The sequence below is a fragment of the Anolis sagrei genome, chromosome 4 (genome assembly GCF_037176765.1).
Source record: "Anolis sagrei isolate rAnoSag1 chromosome 4, rAnoSag1.mat, whole genome shotgun sequence".
In the NCBI taxonomy this organism is placed as follows: Eukaryota; Metazoa; Chordata; class Lepidosauria; order Squamata; family Dactyloidae; genus Anolis; species Anolis sagrei.
The window spans coordinates 184149792-184168610 of NC_090024.1; the positions used below are offsets into that span (position 1 = coordinate 184149792).

The 18819-nt window shown below is 40.9% G+C and overlaps 1 long non-coding RNA gene across 1 annotated transcript; it reads right to left on the reverse strand.

The window, feature by feature from the left end:
- Nucleotides 1–13139: 13139 nt before the first annotated feature.
- LOC137096992 (uncharacterized) lies at nucleotides 13140–18193 on the reverse strand. Its single transcript, XR_010909878.1, has 2 exons — nucleotides 16652–18193; nucleotides 13140–15317 (listed from the first exon to the last, which is right to left on the reverse strand). It is a non-coding gene; the product is annotated as an uncharacterized lncRNA (long non-coding RNA).
- Nucleotides 18194–18819: the final 626 nt, after the last annotated feature.

Sequence of the window (18819 nt, forward strand, 5' to 3'; positions counted from 1 at the left end):
CTAGTTTGTTTGCCATCAGGTCATGGGGGACCTTGTCGAAGGCCTTACTGAAATCCAGGTACGCCACATCCACGGTATTCCCCACATCTACCCAGCTTGTACGGTAAAGTGATGTCAAAGTGTATTAACTCTACGATGTATAATTACATTGTACCCATAGTCTAATTTTGCCTGATAACCTTGTGGTGGGAAGGCTTTTCACTTCCTAATCTAGTTTTAGGGAAGGGTTAAGATCCAACCGGAGCCAGCTATTGGGAGCACATGATGCCCCTACCAAAGTAGCTCTATTGGCTACTGAGAAGTTTCTGGTCCCAATTCAAAGTGCAAGTTATCATCTAAGCCCTAAACAGCTCAGGTCCAGCCTATCTTTGTTACCGTATTTCCCCCCCCCCCCCCCTATGTACTGGTGCAAGCTATAAGATCTGCCAGGGAAGCCCTCCACTTGGTTCCACCACCATCGCAAGCGTGGTTGGTGGGGACGAGAGAGAGGGCTTTCTCGGTGGAGGCCCCACAGCTTTGGAACTCGCTCCCCAGGGAGATTAGACAGGACTTGAAGACGTGGCTCTTCAATCAAGCCTTTAAAAATGTTTAGTCCCTAGTTGTCCTGAGTAGTAGTCGCACATCTTGCAGATTATCCCATGCCCACTCTCCATTACTGCAGCTGGCACTTATTTTATTCCTAATGTTTATAGCTTGGCCATGTTAACAGCAATTACCACCATGGTTAGAGGACTGCAGTTTGATTGAGTCTAAGTTGATGTTTTTATATCTGCATGTGTTTTATTTTATTTTGTATCGCGTTGACTCTTATGTTTTATTTTTAGGCACTTCGTGCCATCTGTAAGCTACCCCAAGTCCCTTCAATGAGATGTTGGCGGGATATAAGAATAAAATTATTGTTGTTGTTGTTATTATTTTAACACCTCTACCCCTTCATTCTGGGGAGAAATCAAATACTCAAATGGAAGGACCAAAATTGCACTTTCCTTCCCTAAATGCACTGGGTTTTTTGTTTGTTTGTTTTTTGCTCCCTCAACTGTCATCAGAACACAGTGACAGGAAAGAAGTAAATTGCACAGTGTATCATGGATTTGTTATAATGGGCACGCTTCTAGTCATGGTTCATTGGTTCCAATGGATGGTGAGGTTCTTGAAGTTCTAGTAAAAACCTAAGATTATGGTAGGATGAGAGTTTTGTTTTATGTTGGAAAGAGTGAGAAAAACATGGACCATGGATTGCTTATAGACATTAAGATATATGTGTCAAACTCAATGGCCATGGGCCAAATGTAGCCCACCGTGTCATTTTATATGGTCCACTAGATGTTGATTTTAAACCTTTCCCTAATATCAGAACCACAAATGCTGTTGGATTGTGATTGTCCCAGGTTTGCATGCTGGATAATCAAAAGTGATGGGTATTCTCATACAATAACATCTGGGGATCCCAACTGGGTAAAAACTAAAGTGCACTAACTAGTATGTAAAAATTTATAGTTGGACTTCTGTATCCATGGATTCACCATTCATGGATTCAGCAGCACTTTGAAGGCAACCATAAGGCTGATGTCGCCCTTGATGAAAATTATTTTGACACCTCTGCCTTCAATCCTTAATGAGTAGCCAGCAATAGTATGATAGCTGGGATTCTATGCTAGTTGCGCAACATAGGTCAGAATTAAGGAAGGGAACATGTGTGCGAAACAGTGGCGCAAATGGGAGACGCAGCTGCGACAGGATAACAGTGAAGTAATTTAACTCAGGAGGGGGAGGATAACGGTGAGGTAGTGTAACAGTATTTTCCCCCTCCATTTTTATCCTTCCTCCCATTGGTCGTCTTCCTCCCCCTCCTTTTTTTCCATTGCAACGATTCCACTGTAGCTGTGTCTCTCACTCGGTGCGCTCACTCACGCATGTGTTCCCCTAATTCAGACCCGCATTGCGCAAGCATTGTAGTGTAGGGGCTTAGCTATCATACTATTGCCGAATAGCCCTTGAAATTTCCTAGATTTTTTGAAAATTTCCTAGCTTTTTCAGCTGGTTGAAACCCAACCAGCTAAAAACTATTGCAAAATGCAAAATATACCCCTTCCTCAGAAAAAAGCATGAATCAGCTGAAAATTAGCCAAAACTGAAATCAGAAGAGACGTCATCATTACCATTACTCAAACATGTTTGTTTGGTCAATGGGGGAGGAGAATGGGGACAAAAATTGGACCCTGCCCCCTGCAGAATTGGCTGCCTCTGTTTTATAGGAATACCACAAACAACCTCTGCTTTGTTGAAATAGGAAATCTACCTCTGCAAATCTGCAAGACTGCAGAATTCCAAAGGAAATGGCAGATTCTGCTTAAACAGACTATTCCTCAATGGCTGCCGCAATCGCAAGCATGGACATTTCACTGATTTCACCAGTTTCACTGATTTCATTCTCCATTTGTGATACCAATATTTTGAAGCAGATCCTTGGGGAATTAGAACTGACGAAGCCAAACCATATAAGTTCTTGTGGGTTTTTTTGGGCTATATGGCCATGATCCAGAGGCATTTCTCCTGATGTTTCGCCTGCATCTATGGCAAGCATCCTCAGAGGTGAGGTCTGTTGGAACTGGAAAAGGGTTTATATATCTGTGGAATGACCAGTGTGAGACAAAGGACTTTTGTTAGTTGGGCTAGGTGTGAATATTTCAACTGACCATCTTGATTAGCATACAATGGGCTGACTGTGCCTGGAGCAAACTCTTCTTGAAAGGTAATTAGATGTCCCTGCCTGTTTCCTCTCTGCTGTTTTTGTTGTTGCAATTTTAGAATTTTTTAATACATGAAAATGAACAAGATCTGGCTACCAGTATTAAAAAATTCTAAAATAGATGCAGGCGAAACGTCAGGAGAAATGCCTCTAGAACATGGCCATATAGCCCGAAAAAACCCACAAGAACTTAGTGATTCCAGCCATGAAAGCCTTCGACAATGCATCCAACCCATATATATTATGGAACACACTTCTTTAGAATGTCTGAAATAGTTATCACTTCCAAGAATGCAGCCCTCAATCAGTCTTCAGTGTTCAGGAAATATCAATGTCTATTGTGTGGGAGATTATTCAGAAGAAATCAGTAAAGCCACAAGACAGTTGGACCGCCACAATCTTATTTCACTCTTGAAAGGCTTGTCTGGTAAAAAAAAAACCCAAGGGAATATGTTACTTTTTATGGCCTCTGTTCCTGTGAAGTACAACTTTCATCAGTTGAAAATATATATCTTCATGACATCAATTATTAATTCTGTCTGCAGACAATGACCAAATCACTGTTCAAGCTAGCAACCTTACAAGTGAGATATTTTGGCAGTGAAGTGCTTAGCAGAAATTGAAAATATTACTTTGTTAGACTACAGCAACCAGCCTTCCTAGTCAGCCACGCTGGTGAGGGATTCGGGGAATTATTGCCCAGATGGGGATCTTTTTCTGTGATTTTTTGTAAGCATTGTTCTGAAGCACATGCCACATTTTGATTCAAAACACTCAAATCTCAACAAAAATGCAGCTTCTGCTTTAGCTATAATATTGCTAACGGTTGGAAGCATAGGCAAGGGAAAGGAAATGGAAATGAGTTCCCAAGGATACAGCATAGATCCGACAGTGTTGATTTTAGTCCATTCAGCTGCACTTTTAATAGCAGCTGGACTTGCCACAATTCTCAAGTCATAACATTTTGCCCTTTGTTTTAGCTTCTTATACCACTGCCAAATTCTAGGGAAACCACTGGGCTTTTAAAGAATCTTGATCGGTTAAAATCAACAGGTGGTGCTTTTCATTCACTGCAACAGTATCACAGTCCAAAACAGAAGCGGAAGCTGAAATGTTGGCAACAAAACCATCCCTACCATTGGGCAGAAGGGAGCAACTGCCCCAGTCAACAGGTTTTCTGTGTCATAAAGGGGCAACCGTTACTAAACTGTGCAAAGGAAGAAGTATTTTATGAAAATGGAGCTTCTGTGGAATTTTGGTTGATGGAAAGCTTCTCTTGCCGCATTGCGCTTCCTGGAACAGGAGTGCAAGGAAAGTGGACTGATGAAGGAATGTAAATGGAACCTTAGGGCCCTTCCATACAGGCCTCAATCTCGGGAGGAACTGGGATATTTTATCCCATTCCCTCCTGGGATTGAGGCCCTACACCAAACACTGGGGTTTCCCTTGGGGGGATGACTGCATGCTCTCCCAAGTCAAATAGAGGTTGACCAGGGAAGACATGGAGCCAGCCTACAACCCCCCAGTTAGCCCCAAAACATGCATGAGGGGCCTGGCTGCATGCTTCTGGCAAGTCAAAATGACATGTTGGGTGGTTGGCAGGGGAGAAGACAAATCTCCCAAGGGCAGGAACCTGTTTGGTCTGATGGGAGTGGGGAGGAATTGCTTTCTGGATTTTGTTAAGCTGAGCCTGAATGCATTGCTGGGCAAAGAACTATAAGACATTTAATTGAATGCTCAGATGAAAAGCAAAGGTGCCCATTTGTGCTTTTCTCGTACTCACAAGTGATGCCAACCTAAATTCAAAATGACCTCCTCTCCTTCCTGTCATCCCAAAATGGCAAACTCTGAAATTGCTGCCTAGAAGCCACTGTTCATTGATTTGCATGGGAAAACACAAAAAGCCCTTGTGGAATTGACAAAATCCATGAGCTGGAATGATGCCCCAAACAAAACGGACAAACAATGGGGATTGTGTGGGTTTGCTTTCACTTTCACAACTATAGTATTTAGCTGTTGCCCAGGAGAATGAAGGCACTGCTTATGCATCCAAAGGCCAGTTACATAAGCTGGTTGTATGTGGCTGTGTGAAAGATTTTAATAAGAGTGATTTCATTTATCCTCAGTTTTGTCTACATTCATAACTCAAATGGATGAGAAAGAAAGTACCGTAGATGTTCTGATGAGCAGCTCTTATTTAGACTTCATTTCATCACAGAATGCTTTATACTGGGCTTAAAACATAAAGGCCTTTCCTCTGTTATGGAAAGAAGAATGGACCATGTCACCAATTTGGTGAGAGGCCTTCAAAAACCACTATTTCTGGACAAATGGGTGGGAGTCCTTTGCAACAGGGTTTCCAGTGGCTCATACAGGGAGACCAATAACTGGTTTGATAGGACTTCTACTTTTTTCCATGGCATCAATGAAACAACCCACATGAATTCACTGGAGCTGCATCTTCCTGGCTTGGGGATTTCCAACCAAAAATGGCTATTGGAAACAGATGTGTTTACCCAGTCAAACATAGAAATGAACCCATGAATACAAATGTATTTGAAATCCTATCAGTATTTAGATAAAAGATGTTAATGTACTAAAAGTTCTCCTTGACCTCTGAAGTCACTTTCTGTTTCACCTCTCTGGGTACCTTTGGTTCCTGGCTCTGAAATACTTTTAGTAAAAAATATTGTCATTGCTTTTTTGTTGCAGTGATTCAGAGATCTGAGCAGTAAGAGAGACAGAGACTTGTACTATTATTTAATTAATTAATTACTACATTTATATACCGCTTTTCTTCCCCTAAGGGAATTCAAAGTGGTTTCCGACATTATAAAGGCAAAATTCAATGCTGTACATAAGTGTGAAAACCAAAAGAAAATAGCAAGACAATAACATATAAGTATAAATTAACTTAACCAAATTAAAACATAAACATAAAAGAACGTTTAGACATAAAGTGTAAAAAACTAAACATCGATAATATAATGATATTTATTTTATAACCCACCAATAAACGACACAATTTTTAAAAAGTTATTAAAATCACACCATCCAAAATCAAGTCCGCAGTTGTTCCATTGATCTGTTCACTATTCCTTATAGTTCACAACCTTTGCTGTCTGAAAGCTTGGTCACATAACCACATTTTTACTTTCTTCTTGAACGTCAGGAGGGAGGGGACTGCTCTGATTTCACTAGGGAAGGTGTTCCATAGCCAAGGAGCCACCACTGAGAAGACCCTGTCTCTCATCTGCACTACTCGCACTTGCAAGAGCAGTCTCCCCAGATTCTTAATCTCTGAGGCTTTATATTATTATTATTGTTGTTGTTGTTGTTGTTGTTGTTATTTTGTTGCTGTTGTTGTTGTTTATTTATATCACACTTTTTCTATAAGGAGACTCAAAGCAGCTAACATTAAAAGCATTACAATACAATTTAAAATATACAAATATAGAAACAGTATCAAACATTGTTAGTATTAAAAACAATTCAGATTAAATCCATAAAAACAATTAGTGACATGAAAACACTTGTACAGATGTATTGTCAAAGGCTTTCATGGCCAGAATCCATGGGTTGTTGTAGGTTTTTCCGGGCTATATGGCCATATTCTGGAGGCAATTTTTCTCCTGACGTTTCGCCTGCATCTATGGCAAGCATCCTCAGAGGTAATGAGGTCTGTTGGAACTAGGAAAAATGGGTTTATATATCTGTGGAATGACCAGGTTGAGACAAAGGACTTTTGTTTGCTGGGGCTAGCTGTGAATGTTTCAGCTGATCACCTTGATTAGCATTCAATGGCTTGGAAGCGCCTGGGGGGAATCTTTTGTTGAGAGTGATTTCATGTGCCTGTTTGTTTCCCCTCTGTTGTTTTGCTGCTGTAATTTTTGAGTTTTTTAATACTGGTAGCCAGATTTTGTTCATTTTCATGGTTTCTTCCTTTCTGTTGAAATTGTCCACATGCTTGAGGATTTCAATGGCTTCTCTATGTAGTCTGACATGGTGGTTGTGAGAATGGTCCAGCACTTCTGTGTTCTCAAATAATATGCTGTGTCCAGGTTGGTTCATCAGGTGCTCTGCTATGGCTGACTTCTCTGGTTGGAGTAGTTTGCAGTGCCTTTCATGTTCCTTGATGCGTGTCTGGGCGCTGCGTTTGGTGGTCCCTATGTAGACTTGTCCACGGCTGCATGGTACACGGTAGACTCTTGCAGAGGTGAGTGGATCCCTCTTGTCCTTTACTGAACGTAGCATTTGTTGGATTTTCTTGGTAGGTCTGTAAGTGGTTTGTATGTTGTGTTTCCTCATCAGTTTCCCTATGCGGTCAGTGGTTCCCTTGATGTATGGCAAGAACACTTTTCCTCTGGGTGGATCTTCATCTTTACGCTCGTGGTTTGTTCTCGGTTTTGTAGCTCTTCTGATGTCTGAGGTGGAGTATCCATTGGCCTGTAGAGCCCAGTTGAGGTGGTTCAGTTCATCTTGGAAGAGGTGGGGTTCGCAGATTCTTTTTGCACGGTCTGCCAAGGCTTTAATGGTGCTTCTTTTTTGACTTGGGTGATGGTTGGAGTTTTTATGTAGATATCTATATTTTTATGTAGATATCCGTGTGTGTGGGTTTTCTGTAAACCGTGTGACCCAATTGTTGATCTGGTTTGCGGATAACTAGGACATCTAGAAAAGGCAGTCTTCCTTCATTTTCTTTTTCCATGGTGAATTGGATGTTTGGGTGGATGCTGTTCAGATGGTCCAGGAACCTGTTGAGTTCTTCTTCTCCGTGGCTCCAAATAGTGAAGGTGTCATCCACATATCTGAACCATATTGTGGGCACAAGCCATTGAATGCTAATCAAGGTGATCAGCTGAAACATTCACAGCTAGCCCCAGCAAACAAAAGTCCTTTATCTCACCCTGGTCATTCCACAGATATATAAATCCATTTTTCCTAGTTCCAACAGATCTCATTACCTCTGAGGATGCTTGCCATAGATGCAGGTGAAACGTCAGGAGAAAAATTGCCTCCAGAACATGGCCATATAGCCTGGAAAAACCTACAACAACCCACTTGTACAGATCTCTGTCTCTCTGAGGCCCCTTCTACACTGCCATATAATCCAGATTATCAAACCAGATAATCCACATTATCTGCTTTGAACTGGATTATGAGAGTCTACACCGCCATATAATCCAGTTCAAAACAAATAATCTGGATTTTATATGGCAGTGTTAATGGGGCCTTAGGATGGATCTACGCTGCTCTATATCACAGGATCTGCTCCCAGATTATTTGCATTGAACTGGACTATGACCCCATCTACACTTTCATATGAAATCCAGATTAGCTGCTTTGAACTGGATTATTTGGCAGTGTAGATTTCTATACTCTAGTTCAAAGCAGACAATACGTATTATCTACTTTGATAATCTGGATTATATGACAATGTAGAAGGGGCCTATAATGGTCTACCCTTTGTTTGTAAACCGCCCTGAGTCCCCCCTCGGGGGTGAGAAGGGCGGGGTATAAGTAACTGCAATAAATAAATAAATAAATAAATAAATACCCTGCCAGATAGCCTGGTAGAAAAAGATAATTTGGGATCAGATACTGGGATATAGGGCAGTGTAGATCCATGCCCCTTCTACACTACCCTATATGCCAGGATCTGATTCCAGATCATCTGTTTATCCCAGATTATCTTGCAGTGTAGACTCATATAATCCAGTTCAAAGCAGACAAACTGCTTTGATCAGATCCTGGGATATAAGGCAGTTTAGATCCAGCCTTACTGTCCTTTTCATTTCTAGGAAAGGGAAAATATTTGAACATGGTAATGGGGGAAATTATAATTACAGTACTTAAGCAAATAGTTTTCTTATCCTTGTTGATGACCCACTGACCAAAACTATCAACCTTATTTCCTACAGTTCCAGTTAAAAGAGTCAGTGGGAGGAAGCCATTATTCATGGACTGATAAAGGAGGAAGGAATTCACATGTGGAATCAAATGATAGATGAAAAATGCTCTGGAACTCTTCCTAGGGAGATTACACTGGCACCCACCCTGTCCACCTTTCGCAAGGCCCTAAAAACATGGATGTTCCACTGTGCCTATGTCTAAACAGTTCTGGCCCCTAACTGTAATTTACCAATAGCTCCTGCACTTTAGTACTGCCTTCTACCCTATAGTCCTGGTATTCTAATGCCAAATAACTGACTTTAGAGGTTGGGAGTTATAGTGCAGCCACATCGACAGAACAATGTGCACCCAACTGATGGATCTGGACCAAACTTGGGACAAATACCCAATATGACCAACTTTGAATACTGATGGGATTGGGGTGGGGGAGAGGGTAAAGACCCAACATGATGGCAATTGTAGTTCTCCCTGCATCCAAAGAACCCTGTGACCCCCACCAATGATGGATCTGAACCAAACTGGGCATACAGACCCAAACTCTGAAATAGGGCAACATGCACCCGATTCCAGCAGAGTACAAAGAGTAGTTTTGTAATGAGGAAATTGAATAGCAAAATCAGTGTAGATGACTCTACCTCTGGTGACCCCTTTGATTCAGCTACAATGATCCCACCAGCCCCTAAGAACTAGTGCAATAGTATAGTTAGTTACTGGAAAATAGATATGATACAGTTTAACCCTGTTGAGCAACAATGCTGTTCCAGGTGCTCTTTTCTTACATCTGCCACACTAGCTGTACTTTAATGATGCACTGCAGTCCAGAAATCATCTGAAAGGTCAGTTTCAAACTCTTGGTTAAAATTTACTTACTTACTTACTTACTTACTTACATACTTACTTAGGTGATCCCTCGTTGTCCAAGTAGGATTGTCTTCCAAAATCGGTGTACTGGTGGTGGGTCTGTAGGTGACTGTGGAGCCCTATTCTTGACCCTCATGTTCTCCCGCAGTGAGGGCATTGGTTTCCAGGTGGAAGGTGGTCCCAGTCGGGGTTGGCTTGATGCGCCTTCCCCTTGGCACATTTCTCTCTTTCACCCTCCATTCGTGCCTCTTCAAATTCTACAGCATTACTGGTCACAGCTGACCTCCGACTGGAGTGCTCAAGGGCCAGGGCTTCCCAGTTCTCAGTGTCTATGCCAGAGTTTTTAAGGTTGGCTTTGCGCCCATCTTCAAATATCTTTTCCTGCCCACCAACATTCCGTTTTCCATTCTTGATTTCGGAGTAGAGCAACTGCTTTGGGAGACAGTGATCTGGCATTCGGACAACGTGGCTGGTCCAGTGGAGTTGATGGTGGAGGACCATCACTTCAATGCTGGTGGTCTTTGCTTCTTCCAGCACACTGACATTTGTTTGCTTGTCTTCCCAAGAGATTTGCAGGATTTTTCAGATGCAACACTGATAGAATCATTCCAGGAGTTGCATGTGACGTCTGTAGATAGTCCACATCTCGCAGGCTTATAGTAGGGTTGGGAGGACAATAGCTTTATAAACAAGCACCTTGGTATCCCTACAGATGTCCCGGTCCTCAAACACTCTGTGCTTCATTCAGAAAAATGCTGCATTTGCAGAGCTCAGGCGGTGTTGTATTTCAGTATCAATGTTGACTTTGGTGGAGAGGTGGCTGCCAAGGTAGCAGAAATGGTCAACATTTTCTAATGTTACACCATTAAGCTGTATTTCTGGCATTGGAGAGGGATTGGCTGGTGACTGCTAGAAGAGTACTTTGGTTTTCTCGATGTCCAATGACAGGCCGAGCTTCTCATGTGCTTCTGCGAAGGTTTTTAGAGTGGCTTGTAGGTCTTCTTCTGAATGCGCACAGACGACGTTGTCATCAGCATACTGGAGTTCTATAACAGAGGTTGTTGTAACCTTGGTTTTGGTTTTCAGTCTGATGAGGTTAAATAGCTTGCCATCTGTCTGATACATGATTTCCACTCAGGTGGGAAGCTTCCCATCAACATTGGTTCAAATGCAGCTGCCCAAACCTGGTCAAATGTAGCTGTTTAATTCTCATGTTTTCTTTATTGGAAGAAAGGGGTTTGTTTCCCAGCAAACAAAAGGAGGTGAAGTATATTCCCTCCATTATGGAAAGTACATTTTTTAAAAAATGCTGCATGCACATGTTATAGAATAGCTCACTGAAAACTTTCGAATTTATTTCTGAATAAGCCTGCTGAGGATTGTGCTGTTAGTGTTCAGGAAACAGCTGGAATAGGGCCAGGGTTAGGTTAGAAACTGTTTACATTGAATATATTTAGAAAGTGCTAACAGTTTCTAATAGGGCTATCAGACTGAAATCTGAGTCTTGTTCTTTTTCATGCACGAATACAGCAAACAATACCTGCTAAGATTCCCTCCACCCCACAAGCATGACAAGTATGGGGAGTTATCATAAGTTTTCAATCTGTGAAACCTAATTTCTAGCTACTTAGGGCCCTTCCACACAGACCTATATTCCAGAATATCAAGGCAGAAAATCCCACAATATCTGCTTTTAGCTGGGTTATCTGAGTCCCCACTCAGACGATGTGGGATTTTCTGCCATGATATTCTGGGATATAGGGCTGTGTGGAAGGGCCCTGAGTTTGTGCTCCAGTGAGCAACACAGCAGATCACCAGAGAGAAGAATAAACATCCATACATGGATAAAGTGATGGGAGGAAGTTTTCTTCTTACTAATCTGACCACAAACATTACTTAACAAGTGTGTTGGCTCCCTTATATAGCCACATTTTACACAGCAATGGTTTTTCATCAATTACAGTCAGCCTTCTGTATCCACAGACTCTGCATTCACAGCTTGGAAATATTTTTAATCCCAAAAAGCAAACCTGGATTTTTGCCATTTTATACAAGGGTTGCCATTTTATTAAACAATTTCATATAATGTGATGAGTGTCCATGTATTTCTGTGTAAATGGAAGGTCCTGGATCCAAACCCCAGCAAATACCAAGGGGCCACTATATAATTTTTTAAGCACTCAGGTGACCCAATATCGAAACAACAGAAGCAAAGCATGATGGGAAAAATGTAAACTCGTTAGATCATGTAAGAACGAAATAGGTTTGTATTGCTCATCAGAAGACTGTGTGCACACGCCTTTCATGTTCAGAACACTGTCCAGACAGGCACTTGATTGATGCAAAACACTCCCTTCTAATGCTTGGGGAACTTGAAGCAAGAAAAACCAATCTGCTTGAGAGTGGAAAAGTCATGCTATGGAACGGACACCACCAAGAAGAAACAATCAGCAATACAGGCAAACCACAGGGAGGAAATGTAGCTTCCTGCTGATTCCAAATACAAATCTTTGTTTGCTTCAGTGGTTGATTCTGACTGAGGGAAACTGATAGCACAAAGACACGGCTCCCCTGTTTCCCTTCAACAAGGACTAGAAATGTGGGATAGAACAATGTGGGATAGAAATTAGACAGCCCCCCTCCCAAACAATATGACTTATATTAAAAATATATATAAATTTAAGATGTGGTCTCACTGGATAATATAGCCAGGCACATGGTCATTTCTAATTACCCTTAAAAGTAGCCTTCCATGAATTTCCCTGGAATGTTGGTTCACTACACCTTGGACTCCAGGAAACAGTGCCCCAATTTAGCATAATCCCTTTACAATGACATGGTACACCTGGGGCGGGGGGCTCAAGAGGAAATGGCTGGTGAAACCTGTCTGTATCTCTGTGTAAGCCATTCATGGGTTTCCTACCCCATTCGTAGATTTCTCATGTCCACTTCTCATATACCTTGCCTTAATTCATAAATCTCATGGAATCACTCATGAATTTTCTGTTTTCATTGATAAAGGGAGAGATATGCACTTAGAATCATAGAATTGGAAGAGACCTCTTGGGCCATCCAGTCCAACCCCCTGCCAAGAAGCAGGGAAATCACGTTCAAAGTACCCCCAACAGATCGCCACCCAGCCTCTGTTTAAAAGCCCCCAGAGAAGGGCTTTCCACCACACTCCAGGGCAGAGAGTTCAACTGCTGAACAGCTCTCACAGTCAGGAAGTTCTTCCTAATGTTCAGATGGAATCTCCTTTCTTGTAGTTTGAAGCCATTGTTCCGCGTCCTAGTCTTCAGGGCAGCAGAAAACAAGTTTGCTCCCTCCTCCGACTTCATGTATGACTATCATGTCTCCTCTTGGCCTTCTCGTCTGCAAGCTAAACATGCCCAGCTCTTTAAGCTGCTCCTCATAGTGCTTGGTCTCCAGATCCTTGATCATTTTAGTCGCCCTTCTCTGGACACATTCCAGCGTGTCAATATCTCTCTTGTGGCATGACACATTGTCGCAGCTATGGTGTTGCTGCTTTATAGCTGGAGTTGTATTCAAACATTCAAACCACCTTCTTGGAAGCTGCGCCCCGTTGAGAAAATAATGCAATCCACAGAAGACAAACTTTCTTCAAATAAAGTAAATGTTTATGCCACAGTAACAAATAACAGTTTCAGTCCATCCCAATACTCCAGCAAACCTTCCTTGAGCTTTTACAGGAATCTATTGCTCTCATCACCAGCATTAGCATTCTCTGCTCATACTCTTCTCACTACTCCTTTTTCCTCTCTTTCTCTTCTCTCCACTCCTCTCCACTCCACTCCAGTCTCGTCTCTACTCTACTCTGTTTCTTCTCTCAGTTTGTAGTAGCTAAGCTCTCACAGGTGCTGGTCATACAATGACTGGACATGATTCCTGCAACTACTTATCCATTTTTCACTTAAGAAATGATCTACATAACATAAAACTCTGACACCCCTTTCCTTTCTTAAGTGGAAAACCCAATACAAAATATTACTAATACACAGCAAATCATATCACATTTACATAATTTTACATACAGGTATACAGAATACACTTATCTGTTTAATTTTCTTTTTTTTCTTTTACCAAACTCAAACCATACATCAAATAGTTATGTTTTTCTGCTGAAAGCGGTTTCGTCAATATATCAGCTATGTTTTCTTCAGACCTGCAATATTCTAACTTTATTAATCCTTGCTGGATTAATTGTTTGACATTTTGATATTTTACAGCTATATATTTGGTCCTGTTTTTCCAACTTTCGCCTTCAGCCATTGCTATACATGTCTGTGAATCTTCAAACATAGTAATTGGACTTTCATATTCTAAACCTAAATCAGTCAGTAATTGTTTTAACCAAATTAATTCATTTGCAGCTTCTGAAAGTGCTGAATATTCGGCTTCTGCAGTGGAAACAGCTACTGTGGTTTGTTTTCGTGATCTCCAACAAATTATAGCTTTTCCATATTGTATTAAATAACCACTTACTGATTTTCTATCCTGTTCCTCTGCAAATGAACTATCTGCAAATACTGTCAATTTTCCATTATTTTGCTTAGGAAAATGTAAACAATAGTCAATGGTTCCTTTCAAATACCTTACTATTCTTTTTAAAGCTTGCCAGTCATTTACACTAGGTTTAGATACTCTTCTACTTAAAATTCCGACCGCATATGAGATATCAGGTCTTGACCAATTAGCTATGTGTAGTAGACTTCCTATCACTGAATGATATAGTTCTGTATTCTCTAAATCTTCCCCTCTTTCCTGTTTGAGAAAGTCCACTGTTAATGGAGTTTGAACTGTGTTGGCATTTTGTAATCTTAATTTAATTATCAAGTCATTTATTTTTTGCTGTTGACTCAAAAATAAATCTCCTTCTGAATTAATTATTTCAATACCTAGGTATTTTTTTAAACAACCTAAGTCCTTCAACTTAAAATGTTTCTCTAATTCCTTAAACACCATTTGAATTTGTTGTTCTGACAAAGATACCAAACATAGATCATCAACATATAACAATAAAATTAATTTGTCATCTCCTTCTCCTCGTGTATACACACACATATCTGCAACACTTTGTACAAAACCCATTTTACATAACACTTGATGAATACACTGATTCCACTTACGGGCTGATTGCTTGAGCCCGTACAATGCCTTCCTAATTTTGTAAACGTTTTCCTCTGCATTTACCTCATACCCAGGTGCTTGTTTCATATAAATTTCTTCCTCCAATTCTGCATTGAGATAAGCTGTCTCAAAGTCAAAGTGTTTCATTTTGTAGTTTTGTTGTTCAGCTAATGCAATGACCAATCTCATAGATTCAGCTTTAGCAGTAGGAGCAAATGTATTGTCATATGTTTCAAATTGTCTTTGGGCAAATCCCTGTGCTACTAATCTAGCTTTATATTTACAGGATCCGTCTGGAAGGTATTTTTTTCTGTAAACCCATCTACATCCAATTATTGGTTTATCCTTTGGTTTATTTACTATTTCAAACACTCCTAGTTCAACAAGAGAATTAAATTCTTTGTCCATAGCTTCATTCCATTTTTCTTGTTCCTCCTGTGTACAATTTAACATTTCCTGAAATCCGTTTGGTTCACCTCCAACTTGACATACTCTAACACTTTCTGCAACAAATCTTTCAGGCGGTACTCCTTTATTTGATCTCTGCGATCTCCTTGGTATTTCTACTGTATTGTTATTGCTAGACACCTCATCTCCCTGTACAAGCTTGTCATTGTCATTGTGTTCCGATTCTTTTGAAGCTTTCCTGTAATGATCAACAAACACTTCATTATTTTGGTGAATATGCTCCCAACCTGCATGTTTTTCAAAATTAGCATTCCTAGATATTACCACTTTATTGAAACCTGCATAGAATCTGTATCCTTTGGTCTTTTCTTCATATCCAATGAACCTTAATCTCTGCCACTTCCTTTGCCCCTTTCTTCGCAACTGACTAGGAATTAGGACATTGGCATAGCTTCCAAAAATTCTCAAATATTTCAGGTTTGGCTTTCTTTTGTATAACATACAAAATGGTGTTTCATTTACACATGAACTCCATGTCCTATTTATAACATGCGTGGCAGTCAAAATGGCTTCAGCCCACAATTTTCTAGGTGCTTTGGCATCATCCAACATGCTATTCATCATTACTTTTAATACTCCTATCTTTCTCTCTGCTACTCCATTCTCAGCAGGAGAATAGGGATTAGTTTTCTCATGACAAATTCCTTTTTCTCTTAACCATTGTTGAAACTGATTGCTCATGAATTCACCACCTCTGTCTGTTCTCATGCATCCTAACTTACAAGAAAATTTTCTTTCTATCATTGCAAGCCACTCTCTAAACTTGCCAAACACTTGGTGCTTTGATTTCAACAATATACAATAACAAAATCTCGTGAAATCATCCACAATTACCAAAATGTACTTTGTGCCCCCCTCACTTGAAACAAAGGGTCCTGCCAGATCCAAATGTACAAGCTCAAAAGGTCTTTTGGTAGTTTTAAAACTCTTTTTAGCTATAGGATGCCTTTTCAACTTAGATCTTGAACAAACTGCACAATCCAAAAACTTGTTACACTGCTTTAAACTTAAATCTGTAACTGTAGCCAGTTTCTGTAAATAAGGAAAACTACAATGCCCAAGTACACGATGCATGTAGTGCACACAATCTTGATGTAAAGGCTTGTTTTCTGTCCTAAATACATTTAACACATTTTCCTTATCATTCAAAACATAAACTTTGTTCACCAATTTTCCCTTAGCACACAGTTTATCATCTTTCACTACCTCACAACCTTTATCATCCAGGTTTATTTTATAACCTTGCAAACAAAGACTAGCTGCACTCACTAGGCAGTACTCTAAATTTGGAACTAATAATACCTCATGAAAACTTCTTCCCAAACTTGGGATAAAGGCAGTTCCTTGCATGCTGCATTTGGCTAAAGTTCCATCAGCCAATATCACATGTTCAATTTTAGATTTACAAGTATCACTTAACAACTCTATATCATTTACACAATGCTCAGCACTACCAGAATCTAACAACCAAATATTCTTGCTCAGTCCTTTAACTTTACACAAAGTATTTACACTTGAGTATGCTCCTCCTCTTGAGTAGTCCAAACTCTTTCTTTGCTGAAAGCCTCGCCTTCTTTCTTCTTCTTTCTTCTTTCTTCTTTGTGGACAGTCCCTTGCTAAATGTTTGGTGCTTTCACATTCAAAACATCTTTTTACAAAAAACACAGATGCTGTTTTCTCACCAACATTTTTAACACAGTCCTTTCCTTTATCATGCTCAGCTGATGTTTCTCTAACAAACTCCAAACGCTTCTCCTGTTCAATCAGCCTGGCTGAAACATAATCCAAGGTTAAGTCCTCTTCAGGCACATTTTGCATAGCATAAACAAAATTATCCCAACTTTGGTCCAACGATGATAACAAAATAAATGCCTTGTGGGTCTCAGTAAAAGTCATTTGCCTGTCCTCCAGTTCCACAAATAAATTTCTCAACTTCTGCAAATGCTCAAAAACACTGTCTCCCCTTTTCAACTTTAAATTATAAAGACGTCTCATCAAGATGATTTTAATCCCGGGCGTTTCCGACTGGTACACACTCCGCAGACGCTCCCAGCATTCTTTCGCTGTTGTAGCATTCCTCAAATATGTGAGTTGACTATCTTCCACAGCGAGAATAATATTTGCTTTACATTTCTCATCATTTCTCAGTTCCGCAGCATTCGCCCCAGCTCCTGGAGGATTCTCAACAATGTCCCATAAGTTCTCTCTGATGAGAAAATACTTTAACTTCACTGCCCACGATGAGTAGTTGGAAGAATTCAGTCTCTCCAGTGGCAAACCACCACTCCCGCTCTGAGACATGTCTTCCAATCTTTTCTTTCAACAAACACAACCACCAGACAGTCTTTACAGAAATGCTCCTAGACAAGGCTGCTGGAACTGCTGGCACTGCTGGTACGGCTGGCGCAGCTGGGCCCATAACCCATGTCGCAGCTATGGTGTTGCTGCTTTATAGCTGGAGTTGTATTCAAACATTCAAACCACCTTCTTGGAAGCTGCGCCCCGTTGAGAAAATAATGCAATCCACAGAAGACAAACTTTCTTCAAATAAAGTAAATGTTTATGCCACAGTAACAAATAACAGTTTCAGTCCATCCCAATACTCCAGCAAACCTTCCTTGAGCTTTTACAGGAATCTATTGCTCTCATCACCAGCATTAGCATTCTCTGCTCATACTCTTCTCACTACTCCTTTTTCCTCTCTTTCTCTTCTCTCCACTCCTCTCCACTCCACTCCAGTCTCGTCTCTACTCTACTCTGTTTCTTCTCTCAGTTTGTAGTAGCTAAGCTCTCACAGGTGCTGGTCATACAATGACTGGACATGATTCCTGCAACTACTTATCCATTTTTCACTTAAGAAATGATCTACATAACATAAAACTCTGACACACATGTACAAACACATGCATATACATAGCTGCTGAGAGAGAGTGGAGATCTATGGATCTCACCTCCACAAAGCCGTTTTAGCATTAAGCACAGCATTTCCAAATGTAGAGGAAATGAAGAGGCAGGCAGTGTATTAAGTTCATAACCCCTGGGACTCCAACCTCAGTCATGCCAGCAGGGACAAGAGCAAGGGAGGTTCACAGAGCTTGTTCCCTCACTTGGGGGCCCCAAGGGAACTTGCTGTGATCCCAAGGACATTTCTTCTTGGTTCACCACCAAGTCAGATTTGCTGCTGCTGCTGCTGCACAAAGCCAGCCCTCCAGTTAGTTGCTTGCACATGTGCACAAAATGAAGCAAGGGGTGCTGTTCTGAGGACAGCTTCAGGGCCCCAACTGTTATCCATCCTTACAAAAGGCAGAGACTGCAACCCCCAAGAGAATGAATCAGATTTTCTGCATCTTCAAAACTCTGTAACCCCCACACTACCCACAACAAAAGTGCTGCCATGAGGGAAAGTATGCTGACTGTTGGCAACAAATGAAAAGCAAATGTGTCTTTACACTGGATCTATTCTGATTGCGCAGAAGAGAGACACCACAATGTGAGGTGAATGCATATTGCTGCAGTTCACAGCAACAAGAACACATCCTTTGAACTGGCCTTGAACTCGGACTTTGTGTCTTTGCTTTTGGTTGCAGTCTATGAGCTAGTCTTGAAGCTCCTGGAAGTCAGCACGGCTATAGCTGCATTTGTTCCATATTCGTAATTGTTCAGAGAGGTGAGTCTGCCAA